Consider the following 13,600-nt stretch of genomic DNA (forward strand, 5'->3'; position numbering starts at 1 on the left):
CGGAAAACAGCTCAATTCAGATACCCCCTCCACTTAAGGGGAGGTTTACTATCTTTGGCCCGAAAAAAAAGCATGTTCTTTGAAAATTTTTCTCGGGATGTGTTATAGATATCAGTGTCAAATTTGTTCAGAATATTTCTTGATATTTCCTCTACAAACTGGAACTTTTTCGACCGGAAATGTCGAAGAACAAAGGCGGAAGTGCCGTCGGAACGAAACAAAACTTCGATGTAGACCTCCATATGCGGTATGTCACAGGTCAACCGGCTCGTCTGAAATCAAAACTTAGTTGACGTTAGCGAAGTATATAAGATTCTTTAGGAGTTGTACCTCGCTTAAGTTATTTGAACCATAGGAAACAAAATGGCGCCAATTTGAAAACAAATAGGGTTTCTATCAACTTTGTCGTCCAAGTAAAAATATTTATAGTTGATGGATCAGAATAAAAGTGGCACAACTCCTGGACAATTTGGTTGCTTCAGATGGTTCAAATGGCTCTGAGCACTATGCCACTTAACTTCTGAGGTCATCAGTCGCCTAGAACTTAGAACTACTTAAAACTAACTAACCTAAGGACATCATACACATCCATGGCCGACGCAGGATTCGAACCTGCGACCGTAGCGGTCGCGCGGTTCCAGACTGTAGCGCCTAGAACCGCTTGGCCACCCCGGCCGGCCAATTTAGTTAGCTAGGTCGCAAACAAAGAATCATGCCAATCGTTTCAGTAGATTTGAAGTTACCATACCGCGCGATAAAAAAACGTCATTTTGAGAAAAACGAGTTTGAAGTTTTGACTACATATAAATGCAATATTGTGCAACTTACGTTCCATCTGCTATTCCAGGTCCATAAATTAGACCTTCCTCTTCGTCATAAGGGGCGTTCTGCTCGATCTGGCCCATCCTGCGCTGGTCCAGAGCCACTCGTACGGCCGGTGATAAGCGGTTTTCGGCCGCTTGAATCCGGTGGTCGTCCGAATGCTTGGCGAACTGCGTCGAACAGAGTCCCAGGGTGACGTCCATCGTTGTCACGGTCTTCAGAATTGCTGAATACACCTCGTTGAAGCTGCTCACTGCCAGGAAAGTAAGCAGTCTCCACAGTCTTCGCACCAGAATGCAAATGCTTAGGGGCTAACTTCCAAACACACGCGTTCAAACTTTCATTTGAATTTTGTGTGTTTCCTCCCAAGCAATGGTACAATAACTCGTCCCCCGAAAGAAAGAAACTGGTGCGTGAAACAGGCCGATTTCAGGCAGGTGCATTATTTATTTATTTTTTTTTTTTGTTAAACCACGAATAACGAATATTTCCGTTCCGTATTCGGATAAACCGTTCCAGGGCTGGATTCTAAACACTTTTATGGATCCAAAAATGCAATTAAAAAAACGATTTTTTGAACCAAAATATAGTAAATCTCCCCTTAACCTAATGTGCAACTTCGGATATTCTGTCATTGAACACGAGCTGCTTCAGGTCAGGATTATTCGAATAGCCTGCTCCAACTCTGTCAATCTGATTGACTAATACATTAAATCGATATCATTTTTGTGTTGGACAGCTGTCCTTGGTGGATACAGCCCCCTTCTGGAAATATCGATTGATTAGCGGGAAATGGACTGCAATGTGTGGAATATTGTTTATTTTAAAAAAATTATGGGATTCAAGGCAGAGTGTGGAACTGCGGAGCTTTTTTATCCCATTTGTGTAAGCAACACCATCATGAAACACTCACCACACCTAATTACACTTGAGGTGGTTTTTTATCCCGATCGCCTAGGGAATACAGTTATGAAACGCTCACCACACGTAATTACACTGTCACGGATGATGCAAAATATATCTGGCAATCGCGTCTCGCCGCACCGGACAAAGAGGCTGCACTATGCGCTGATCCTCTGGAACGTGGAGCTGCTGGACTGGGCCGCTGCGGCCACAGGGCTGCTCTAATCCCAGAACAAAGCACAGGCCAAGCACGCTTTTTGCCATGTGCCACTGCCGGGTCCGCACACGCCGTCGGTGGCGGCCGGATTGGACCACGAACAAAGTAGCGTTTACCTGCTGGGAAACCCCCAAGCCTTCCCTTGCCAGATACAGGTGCACACGGGAACTCCTTCCAAGGCAAATACCTGACTGGGAATCCATCCGGAAATAACAGTAAAGTCCATAAATTGATTGATTAATTAATTTACGCTTACGTGATCATGACGTTGGGTATATAAGGCTGACATCGTAGCTCATTGGTCTCAGTCGCAGTCAGTCTCTGGAAGATGCAAACCATGAAACACCAAAAGTGGAGATAATGCAACGACCCCCAGTAGAATAGGAAAAAACTTCACCTTCCTCTCTGTCTATAGTTATTGTTATTGTATGTAACGGTTCTTCCCCTTTTTGTCTCCATCCGGAGATGACGTCCAGCTTGCCGGGACCTGCAGTGGCGTGTGATCCTCTAGTGAAACTGGTCAGCGTGTTTGAACTAATAAATACGGATATGACCACTGCAGATCTGTACTGGACTCTGACATACGTATCGTCCCAGAACATTCTGCTGTTAGTGCAAGGACAGAGTATCGATGTGGTGGACGAGAAGCTGCCGATTCCTCCCTTGCTCAACTGCTTTTCTCTTCAACTTATAGTTTAACAGTTAGTGGTTCAAAGCGCTTAGGTACTGGTATAAATGTATGTGTGGACAGTGACTGGCATGTTGTGTTAGAGATTGAAAATGTATCGAGAAGTGTTAAAGGGTGCTTTGCAACGGGATGAACACTACATTAAAGAAAACCCTCATTCAAACACTAGGACGGCATAAGACGGTCTTCTGACTAGTATAATCTAATACTGTCTTCTCCTCTCTGTGTTCTACAGACGAGAAACGTGAACTCCGAGCCACTAGGACGGCGTTCAGATAACGTCTCAAAGTGAGTATAGGTAGAAGAAGTGCTCTCAATCACTGAACGCTGCGTACTCAACGATGACTCCCAACCCGGAGGCGAAGACCAGAATCGTTCACAACATTACAGTGCCTAACCGTTCTAACTATAAAATCTTCTGAGAACAAAGACAGCAAGTCCGCCTTTACCAACAAAATTGATACTGAGCGACCGTCAAACACGGGAGCTCAAAACGGAAGACCACTTATCTCCACCACTGACTTCCCAGCAAAGCTCGGCTCCCCTCCCTCGTAACTCAGAAGGCGAATCATATTCTCGAAACCATGGAATATTCTCCCTCTCTGCAGATTCTTCCAAACGGCCACCAACCATATTTTAGTCTTTTGTTGTCCAGCACGGAAAGTTTGGGAGGAAATACCTATACTCATACAATGGTACACTTCTCAAAGTAAAAAATCCTCGGAAATAGCCCAGCCTGCGATTTCCGACGTAACGCTTCCTCGTTCCTCTCTGCTGCATCCAAGATTTTCAGAGTTTCCGAAGTAGTATCCGGTTATCCTTCCGGCCCCTCTACAACACCGGCCGGCCGCCGCTATATTGTGCTTCCGCGCTCAGGTGCCCAGACCGTTCGTCTTGGCACTTAATGTGTGAAACAGGACCAACAAACCCGTGCGGGCTTTTCCACCCAGGGCCTGCCGTTTCATTTCCACTGGCGTTCTAAACTCTACTAGTATAAGCAATCATTTATTACGCCGTTTTGATAATAAAGACACTCCGTCATCTTTCATGGAATAAACGTTAATAATTATTTACAAGGTGTACGTGACAATGTCAATCTCCTTTAAATATTCATATATACGACGTACAACCTACCAAATGATATCTAATTCCGGTTGTAAATCACGGCAAAGTGTTTAGATGAGTGCTTGTAAGGTGCGAAATTATGGCCACCTTACAAGGTATTTCAAGACCGTGATGCAGTGGTATGGTATACATCACTACTTAACATTCACCCACCTGAAGGCAAGTATCGTGGAATGTCTGAACATGTAGTGTCCCCACAGCAAATACCCTTTACCACACACCAATTAATCATTTTCAATCAAACCATCCACATTCATTCACTTTGGAAAAGTTATCTGATCTGATTTTCTCGTAATATATGCGGCGACAGCTCGTCGACGCCAAAGTATTTTCTAGTGCGTTTATTCTTTGAAATAACAGAGATGCATATATGCATTCTCCATGGTTGTTAGAGTGGTAACTAGGACAGCTTCTGGAGTATCTGTTGAGGGATTGACGTGTTTCTGAGAGATACATATTCTGCTTTTCTTCTCGCTAAAGCGAGCCAATTAACATTTGTGCCGTTGGCGGTTTGTTTTGAAGAGAAAGAAATTGTAAAAGGAAAATAATTAAGGCGTGGAATCACCGGAGATCTGGACATGTAATGGAGATGGATTTAATACACGATTTACTCCATAAATAAGGTTTGTGACTTTTTTGTTCTGGAGTGAATGAACGAATGAGTTTTTTTCTGAATCATTTTTTTATCACGTTGGCCCTGTAATTAGAGGGGAAGTTTCAGCTGTGTCGAAGAGAGCCTGCAATCACTGAGTCTGTGTTAAATCGTCCAAAAAGGCTTCGTACACATCTGGAATATGTAGACTATGCAAATGACCGGGTTATTGGTGTAAGGCTGAAAGGAGCACAAAAAGATTTACTGATTGTCCAGGTGTATATGCCAACTTCAGAACATGATGACCAAATTGTAGAGGAAACGTACAATGTAATAGAGAGAATAATGGACGAAAATAAAAAATGCTGCAAAATAGTAATGGGAGACTGGAACGCCATTGTGGGAGAAGGGAAAGAGGGAAACATAGTAGGCAGTCATGGTCTTGGAAAGAGAAATGACAGAGGTGAATGGTTAATTGACTTCTGCAGGGAAAGGCAGCTGATAGTGGCAAACACATGGTTCAAGAACCATAAGAGGAGGCTCTACACTTGGAAATCACCAGGGGATAAATATAGAAACCAAATCGATTTTATACTGGTAGAAGAAAGATACAGGAATGGAATCAAGAAGGTGCACACATTACCAGGTGCAGATATTAATAGTGACCACAACTTACTTATGGCAGAAATAGAAATAAGAATGAAAAAACTGAAAAAGGCGACAATGGTGAAGAAATGGGATCTAGAGAAGATAAGGTCCAACAAAGAACAAATTACAGAAATGCTGTCTCGGGACTTTCTAAACACATTACGAGACAAAGAAGCACCTGATAATGCCAACGAGTACTGGAATATGCTGAAAGAAGGAATCATTAAAGCAGGACAGCAAAATATAGGATATGTAAAAGGGAAAAGGTCAAAAAAACCATGGGTCACACAAGAAATGATTTCCAAGATGGAGGAGAGAAGAAAATTGAAAAACAAGAACACTGAAGATGCAAGAAAGATATACCGAAGGTTAAATAACGAACTGCGAAGAGAAACAGAGCAGGCTAGGAAAAAATGGCTAAAAGAGGAATGTGATGAAATTGAAGAACTGGACAGGAAAGGAAGATACGACTTACTATACAACAGAGTAAAGACTATGACATGGGAACAAAACAGAGCAGGAAGTGCTACTATGGACATTTTGAGTAAAGACGAAGAGGTAGTGTATAAAGATCGTGACGATGTCCTCCAGAGATGGGAAGAGTATATAAAAGAGCTATATGACACAAATAGCAAACCAGAAACTCTGAAACTTGAATCACACAACAGTGTAAGTGATGAAGAGAAAGAACCGACCATCATAATGGAAGAAGTAAAGTCTGCTATTGCTGCAATGAAAAATGGCAAAGCAGTAGGTACAGATACAATACCGGGAGAAATACTAAAATGCTTGAACCACAATGGAATAAGAGAAATATTGAGGTTATGTAATAAAATATATGACAGTGGTGAATGGCCTGAGGACTTTTTGACAACAGTTATGATTCCATTGCCGAAAAAACAAGGAACCAAGAAATGCAGCGAGCACAGGACAATCAGCCTCATTTCACATGCAGCCAAAGTGATGTTAAGAATAATTAATAAAAGACTTGAAAAAGTAATAGAGGAGAATCTCGGCGAGGAACAGTTTGGCTTTAGACGGAATACGGGCACCAGAGATGCAATAGGGCTCCTACGAATCTTAGGAGAAAGGTTTATTGAAAAAGGAAGAGACCTATATATGTGCTTCATCGATTTAGAAAAGGCATTTGACAATGTGGTTTGGGACAAGCTGGCGACTATTATGAGGGAAAAGAGAGTGGACTGGAAAACCAGAAGACTTATAAACTCATTGTACCTTAATCAAAAAGTTTCAGTTAAAGTGAGAGGAGAAAGTACAAACTGGATCAGACTAGGGAAAAGAGTAAGACAAGGATGCTGTTTATCACCTACTCTTTTCAACCTGTACTTGGAAAATATGATTGACCAATGCTCATTAGATGACAAAGGAGTAGAAATTGGAGGAAGAAGACTAGGGTGCTTGAGATTTGCTGATGCTGAATGGAGAAAAACTAGAACAGGTGCAAAATTTTAAGTATCTTGGAAGCAGGATAGACACCGACTGGAAGTGCACCACAGAAATTAAAACAAGGATAGCAATGACAAAAGAGGCGTTTTATAAGAAAAGGAGAATCTTCTGCAGCGGTATGGACAGAGAACTCAGAAAGAGACTCATAAAATGTCTTGTATGGAGTGTTCTTCTATATGGCGCTGAAACATGGACTATGAGGAAAAAAGACAGAGAAAGGCTGGAGGCTTTTGAGATCTGGACATGGCGGAAGATGGAAGGAATAAGTTGGATGGACAGAGTAAAAAATGAAGAGGTACTGAGAAGAGTGGGAGAGAAAAGGCAGTTACTAGATGTAATAAAGAGAAGAAAAAGAAATTGGATTGGGCATATATTAAGAAAGAATGACGGACTGATAAAAACAGTTTTAGAAGGTTATGTAGAAGGGAAAAGGAAGCGAGGAAGGAAGAGATTCCAGATACTGGATGACATGATGGACGGTACAACATACAGCAGCCTTAAGAAGGAAGCAATGGATCGCAGAAAATGGAGAGGCAAAGGACCTGCTAATATAGCAGATAACTGATGATGATGACACATCTGGAATTCTCAATCTTTCGTAAAAGGAACAAATTGTCCAAACGATTGATTCTCCCGACTGACTGCAGTGTTTAACAGTAATAATAAATGTAAAGATCTCTTACAGCAAGCCAGCCGCTGATTACCAAAACGAAGGACTCCACCAAAGATTCTACCTGGCTGATTCTTTTTATCACGCAATGAAATCTTATATTAAAAACTGTACATAGATAAAGGAGAGAAAGAGAGAGAGCGAATGAAAATAGAGATAATACTAATAATCCTCCATTAGTCTAATTTTCCGCCTGTCTTATCACGGATCAGCCAAGAACGGGGAGGGCCTTACTTTACTGTATAGACTTATGTGTGAAGGTGAAGGGATCTTAAAGACAACATATACACGTCTATACAAACAAGACATTACACAGAGATAGCGGCTAGCTGCATTGATCATCTATTCTTAGAATAAAGAGACGGCAACTTATTATCCGAACATTTAAAAATGTTAAAAACAGAACAATAAAAGATCAAATGTGCATATATTTTAATCTTCATGGCTCATACAAATGGACAGATATCCTCCCAGAAATAATTGCACAGTATAATCGAATCAAATATAGGACAATAACAGTGAGACCAATCAATGTTCATGATAACGGACTCATGTATACGGTGTACTATCGTATTAAAACGCTCGATCCAAGTAAACAGAAATTTAATGTGGGCCATTTGGTAGGTATCTCAAAACAAAAGACAATACTTGAGAAATAGCTCCCAAACAGGTGGAGTGAGATAATCATAGTTTCCAAAGTGCAGAAGACAAATCTAAGAACTTACATCTTAAAGGATAGCAGTAGCACTGAAATTTCAGGGTGCTTTTACACCGAGGAAATGCAGAAGAGCTCAGAGACACACGAGTTCCTAACAGAGCGCGTCATAAGACGTCGAGGGAAGAGAGCACTAGTTAAATGGCTTGGTTTTCCTGCAACCCAAATCAGTTGGATTGACGCTGAGGATTTGCTGTATAAAGGGGTGCACAGAGTACAACCAGCACACCAGCATAACATGCGTCATAGGAGACGCACTATAGGAGGTGCAGATATTCTCGACAAACTTCTCGTCGAATTGCGCTGTCCCGAGTATAATTACTGCAGACCTGGTACAAAACTTCAGAAAGTTTTGGCTCGTGTTGATAAGGGGGATCAACCTGCTAAAGAGGCATGTTTGGAGCACTACAACGCATGTGTAAAACATAAAGCTCAAGACAATATGTGCGAGAAAGGATACGGATGCAGGATAGCATATTGCTGCGTTTATATTGATAAAACCATATGTGGTAAAATTAAGTTGAGTTTGCGTGTGAATTTCAAGCAGTTATGAACGCTGCACGTCGTGCACTGACGATGAAGAAGACAACAACGAAGAAGAAGAAGAAGAGATGTTTAAAAAACTGAATCCTGACAGCGATGTATGCAGCTAGAAGTGCCCTGAAACGTAAAGGACCGTTGAAAGCACTCAGGGTTCTGTCAATACCGCAAAAAAAAACAAGTGAAATTATCCCCTTCCTCATTCCTACGCTCGCAGGTCCCTCAGCTTTTGGTTCACCTGCTGGTGGTGCTGCGGCTACTGGCAGAACAGTCAAGAACGCACAGAACTCCCAGGAGCAGCTAGAGGAAGCAAGAAGACATAACCGCATGTGTAATCAGCAAGGAAAGGCTAGGGCTCTTCATAAATAAATTAAAAATAGCGCATTAGCTACCCTTCCGGATTTACCACTCACAAATACAGATCTGCTCAAGTTCGTCAGGAAAAAACTCATCATTCCAAGATTTCATGGTGTGTTCACGCGGGATACGTTACCAAAGACTATGGAAATCCGGAGAATGTGGATTTGTTAATTTAGATGTTGCTGAGGGACCAGAAACACACTATGTGGCGTATGTTACACGATTGTCTGCTGTTTCGACTGATTTGGAGACTTGCATCCGCCAGAATACAGCGGTACTTCACCTACAGACGACGTGTGTTCTACAGTTCCATCGCTACCAAGACTTTAATGCCTACTTATACGGGCATCTGTGCGTCATGTTCCTCCTCACATTTTTGAAGAAGTATTTATATAAGGAGAAGCGTTAAGCATCCACCCGTCAGTTGAGCTTCAGATGTAATGTCGTATTCTCTGCACTATAAAATATCGATCGCTAGTATTACGCGCGAATTACGTCCCACCGATTGATTTAAGCAACGGGGAATGGAGTATTTCACTGATTGGACAGGAGACGTACAACACCGTACCGAATATCACAGAGGCCAACAATAAACTTCATCTGGAAATTAATGGTGGAAAAGAAATTGTGGAAATAGAACCTGGTGCATACGATATTGACGATTTAAATGAAGTTTTAAAACGATCTGGAAAAGGGATGCCCTACGTTCAAAAATCAATACACTTAAATCTAAATAAAGGTAACGAGTGCAATGATTGACTTTGACGAGAAAGCTTCGATAGAATGGATACTGGATTTCACAAAATGACAGGTTTTGAAGAAGGATCCTAATGAATTCTACAGATCTCACGAGTCACAGGACAAGATAAAGAAATATTTATATCAAGATCAAGACACTATTTCTGTTAATACAATCCGTGCTGAGCGTAGCATTACAACTAATTCGTGTCTCGACAACAGATTGATTCATACAATTTACTGATTCTCCGCATTAGTGTGATTATGGTAGATCACTGAGACACCTACCAACGCTATTTACCTCCCAGTGATAGTTCAGACTTTGGTCTATCGGGAACTGCGTATTGTGGACCAGGATAATCAATTTGTCGACTTTCATGCCGAGGATATCATTCTACGGCTACATTTAAAGCAGAACCAGCAGTAACCTCGAACATGCTGAGACCGAGAAGTGGTGGTGGCCTTCACCAGCCGGGGCCCGTTGACAGTAGAAGCGATGACCTTTAACTTCATGGACAGGAAGCGTTGGCGTCGAGCTTCAACCAGTCAGGGGTCGTAGCGCCCCGTATTGTAACGAAGAGAGGATGGGCGTAACGTATAAGATACAAGTGTACAACGTACAGCGCGGCGCTTCGCAACAGGACAGCAAAGCGGTAACATGTGCAAACTAAGAGTTTCTTAAATCAGTAGGTCTGGATCATTGCAATGACTTCCATATAACTAGTCTGGTGGAATATGACGAGTGTGTTATACGCCAGCAATAATTCTCCCATGAAGCTTATTCATCAGCCACACTCAACGAGAAAGATGTAGTTTGGATTGTCATCCATCAACAAGACACTTTAACCCTCCCATGCAAATTTCAATTACCTTGATAGATCACTTGGGGAAAGGGGTGGTACTGCTACAGTGGTATCGAACGTTATATGTAATTTTTTGCTGTGGCGATGGCGAACACTGCTGTAGAGTTTACGAAGCCCATTTATGTAGAGATGTGCATACTTGACCTACGTTCCTACTAGATTCTCGATTCTAGTGAACGATATTCATGTCCTTAACTAAAAGGACGGGAGAGGGAACTACCACTAGCCACAGGATCATCGCTATTAGTAATGCTATAACTAGATGATGACTATGTCCACCCCACTGGCGGAGGTGACTGTGGTGAGGCTGTGGTGAGGTGTTGTTGGGTACGCATCGAGATACATGTATCTTGCAAGATCAGCAAGGATAAGAAGGTGGAGGAGGAGGAGGAGACCCTGTGATATCGGGCCAGTACGAACAGCCTGGCTGTGTGGCTGCTGCTGCTGCAGCCCTGAGCTCTTGCCTGAGGGGTGGGAGCCTGCTCCTCTTCAATAACCCACTGACGCCAGAGCGGTGGTGGGGTGGCATCAGGGGCAGTGACGGCTTCTCCACTGTGACTGGCAGTGCCCTTGGCAGCGAAGCATGCCTCACTGGTCACCACTTTGATGAAGCAGACTTCACTGACTCTGGTACCTGTGCCATGGTGTGCTGCGGAATTGTTCCCCAGAAATGGCTGCTGTAGAGGGGAGAAAATAATGTACACAATTATGTACAACATACCAGAAATCGCCAGCTGCTGCTACTTCTGCGAGAAAAGTAAGAACATAGATTATTATTATTTGTAAGTAGAAAGAGCATACACATATAAATTACCTATTTCGCTCTGGCTCCCTGGCATTTCCCTCAGGTCATCCAACACCTCCTCAAGCAGATGATGTCCCTCCATTTCCTCCACCCGTTGTGGAATTTCGTCCTCACCTGAATCACGGAATAGCCATTTCATTGATATCACATAACAATACATATTAAGCTTTTTAATAATAAAAGCGTATAAACATGCAAAAAAATATGAGAAAAAATATTTTTTAGAATATGCATTTTCAGGAGATGGCTCCTGCTCATCCTCGACACATACCTCTCCCTGTTCCTCTTCTTCTGCCAGGAAATCATCTATAACAACAACAAATAAAATGTACCCTATTACATATACAATGAAATTTTTGTCAAACATATTACATACACACAGTACTATGAAGAAGAAATATAAATATTCTACTAACAATGCTTTTTCTGCAGTTGCTGGCTTTCAGCAATCAGCTCACAAGTTATATGTCAGACATGTACTGAAACATATGACGACATGTATTCGATAACAAAAAATTTTAGTGAAAGAAAAACATTTATTGTTATCGATTTTGACTTTCGTTATCATGTATAACAAATATTCACTGACTGGCCACTAAATAACAGAAACATTATGTGTACAAAGAAGAAAAAAATATGTACACTATTTATGATGCTCTTGCTATTGCTGCTGCTGCAAGCTCTCTGTCTCCAACTCATCCACAATTTGGTAGACATATGCTGAAACAATAAGATGAAACGTATTTCATACCGCCACTACAAACAGTTAGTGGCAGACAAAGTTACAGTTGCCGATCTGAATATTAACTTACCATGTAATTTCCATTCCTGCGACTGCCTTGAACGTTTACCGCCACTGGCACTGCCGTTGCTGTTTCCTCATGCCACTTCAGAACGCTTTATTTTGGTACAGAGAAGGCTAGTAACGCATGAGGGAGGAATCAAACCGAGCTAACCTGACTGCAAACGATAGCAGAACGAGGCTGTGGGTGGAGGAAGGAGGCTGATATAGACTCAGGCTCCACCCAGCAATTTGGCGAGAGCCAATTAGATTGCAATATTCAGGGATACTTTGGTCGATAGGTTTGATCAGGTCGGTCAGAATTCCACAGGCAGTGACATGCATTAGGAAGTGCGTCTGGCCGATGCTTTTCTGGGGATTAGCGCAGCCTTGCATCTACAGCGGCCCAGTCCAGCAGTTCCATGTCCCTGCATACCCGTGTCTTCCAGCGGCCAGCGCTTAGTGCAACATTTTGTCTGGAGGACTGCGAGACGCGGTCGCCAGATATATGTAGTATGATCTATGACAATGTAATTACGTGTTGTGAGTTTTTTATGGCGGTATTCCACACAGTGACTTGTACTGCATAAATTGTTTAAATAGGCAATATTCTACACAATGTAATCGATTTACCGCCTATCAGTCAATATTTCCAGAAGGGAGCTACATCTAGCAAGGACAACTGTCCCATACAAAAAGGATGTAGATTTAAATAATTAGTTTATCAAACTGATAGAGTGGGCTATTAGAATAATTCAGACCTGTACTGAAGCAGCTCGTGTTCAGTGACAAACTACCGTAAGGAGCACAATAGCTCAAGGTGAGGGGGTATCTAAATTGAGCTGTTTCCCACCATTTTTTCGATTAATTTAATTAATTAGTCAATTGCTCTGGACAACGGCCTTGCCACAGTGGATACACCGGTTCCCGTCAGATCACCGAAGTTAAGCGCTGTCGGGCGGGGTCGGCACTTGGGTGGGTGACCATCCAGGCCGCCATGCGCTGTTGCCATTTTTTGGGGTGCACTCAGCCTCGTGGTGCCACTTGAGGAGCTACTCGACCGAATAGTAGCGGCTTCGGTCAAGAATACCATCATAACGACCGGGAGAGCGGTGTACTGACCCCACGTCCCTCCTATCCGCATCCTCCTCTGAGGATGACACGGCAGTCGGATGGCCCCGATAGGCCACTCGTGGCCTGAAGACGGAGTAATTTCAGTGATTCGTCAATTACAATGATATCAAAAGCGGTGACAAGCAACAGAACAATAGGTTAAGGGGGTGGGGGGTTATAAAAGAAAATGCACCAGAAGCCCGTTTCGAAAGAGCACGAAGTTCAAAAAGTGTGCTCATATCGGCAGGGAGGAAAGGGAGGAGGGAGAAGGGTGGGGATCTCTCAGAGGGGAGGGTGACGAAGAAAAGTGCGCTTGTATCGGCAGCCACGTGCTGGCTGGGGAGATTCCATGACTCCATCAGGGGTAATTAATTGATTAATTTGATATCAATTGAATAGCAGAAGTGCTTTCATGCCTCCCCCCTCCCTTGCCCTACTACTACTGGTTACCCACTCAACAACATAAAATATTATGTATATATTCAGAGTGAAGCGACGAATGAAAATTTGTACTAAGGCTGGGAACCATAAACTAGAGCAATTCAAAAAGTTA

General features: G+C 42.6%; 1 pseudogene; it reads left to right on the top strand.

Moving 5' to 3' along the window:
* Positions 1 to 12,827: 12,827 nt before the first annotated feature.
* On the top strand, positions 12,828 to 12,945 carry LOC124796707 (annotated as a pseudogene).
* Positions 12,946 to 13,600: the final 655 nt, after the last annotated feature.

The sequence above is a fragment of the Schistocerca piceifrons genome, chromosome 4 (genome assembly GCF_021461385.2).
Source record: "Schistocerca piceifrons isolate TAMUIC-IGC-003096 chromosome 4, iqSchPice1.1, whole genome shotgun sequence".
Lineage (NCBI taxonomy): Eukaryota > Metazoa > Arthropoda > Insecta > Orthoptera > Acrididae > Schistocerca > Schistocerca piceifrons.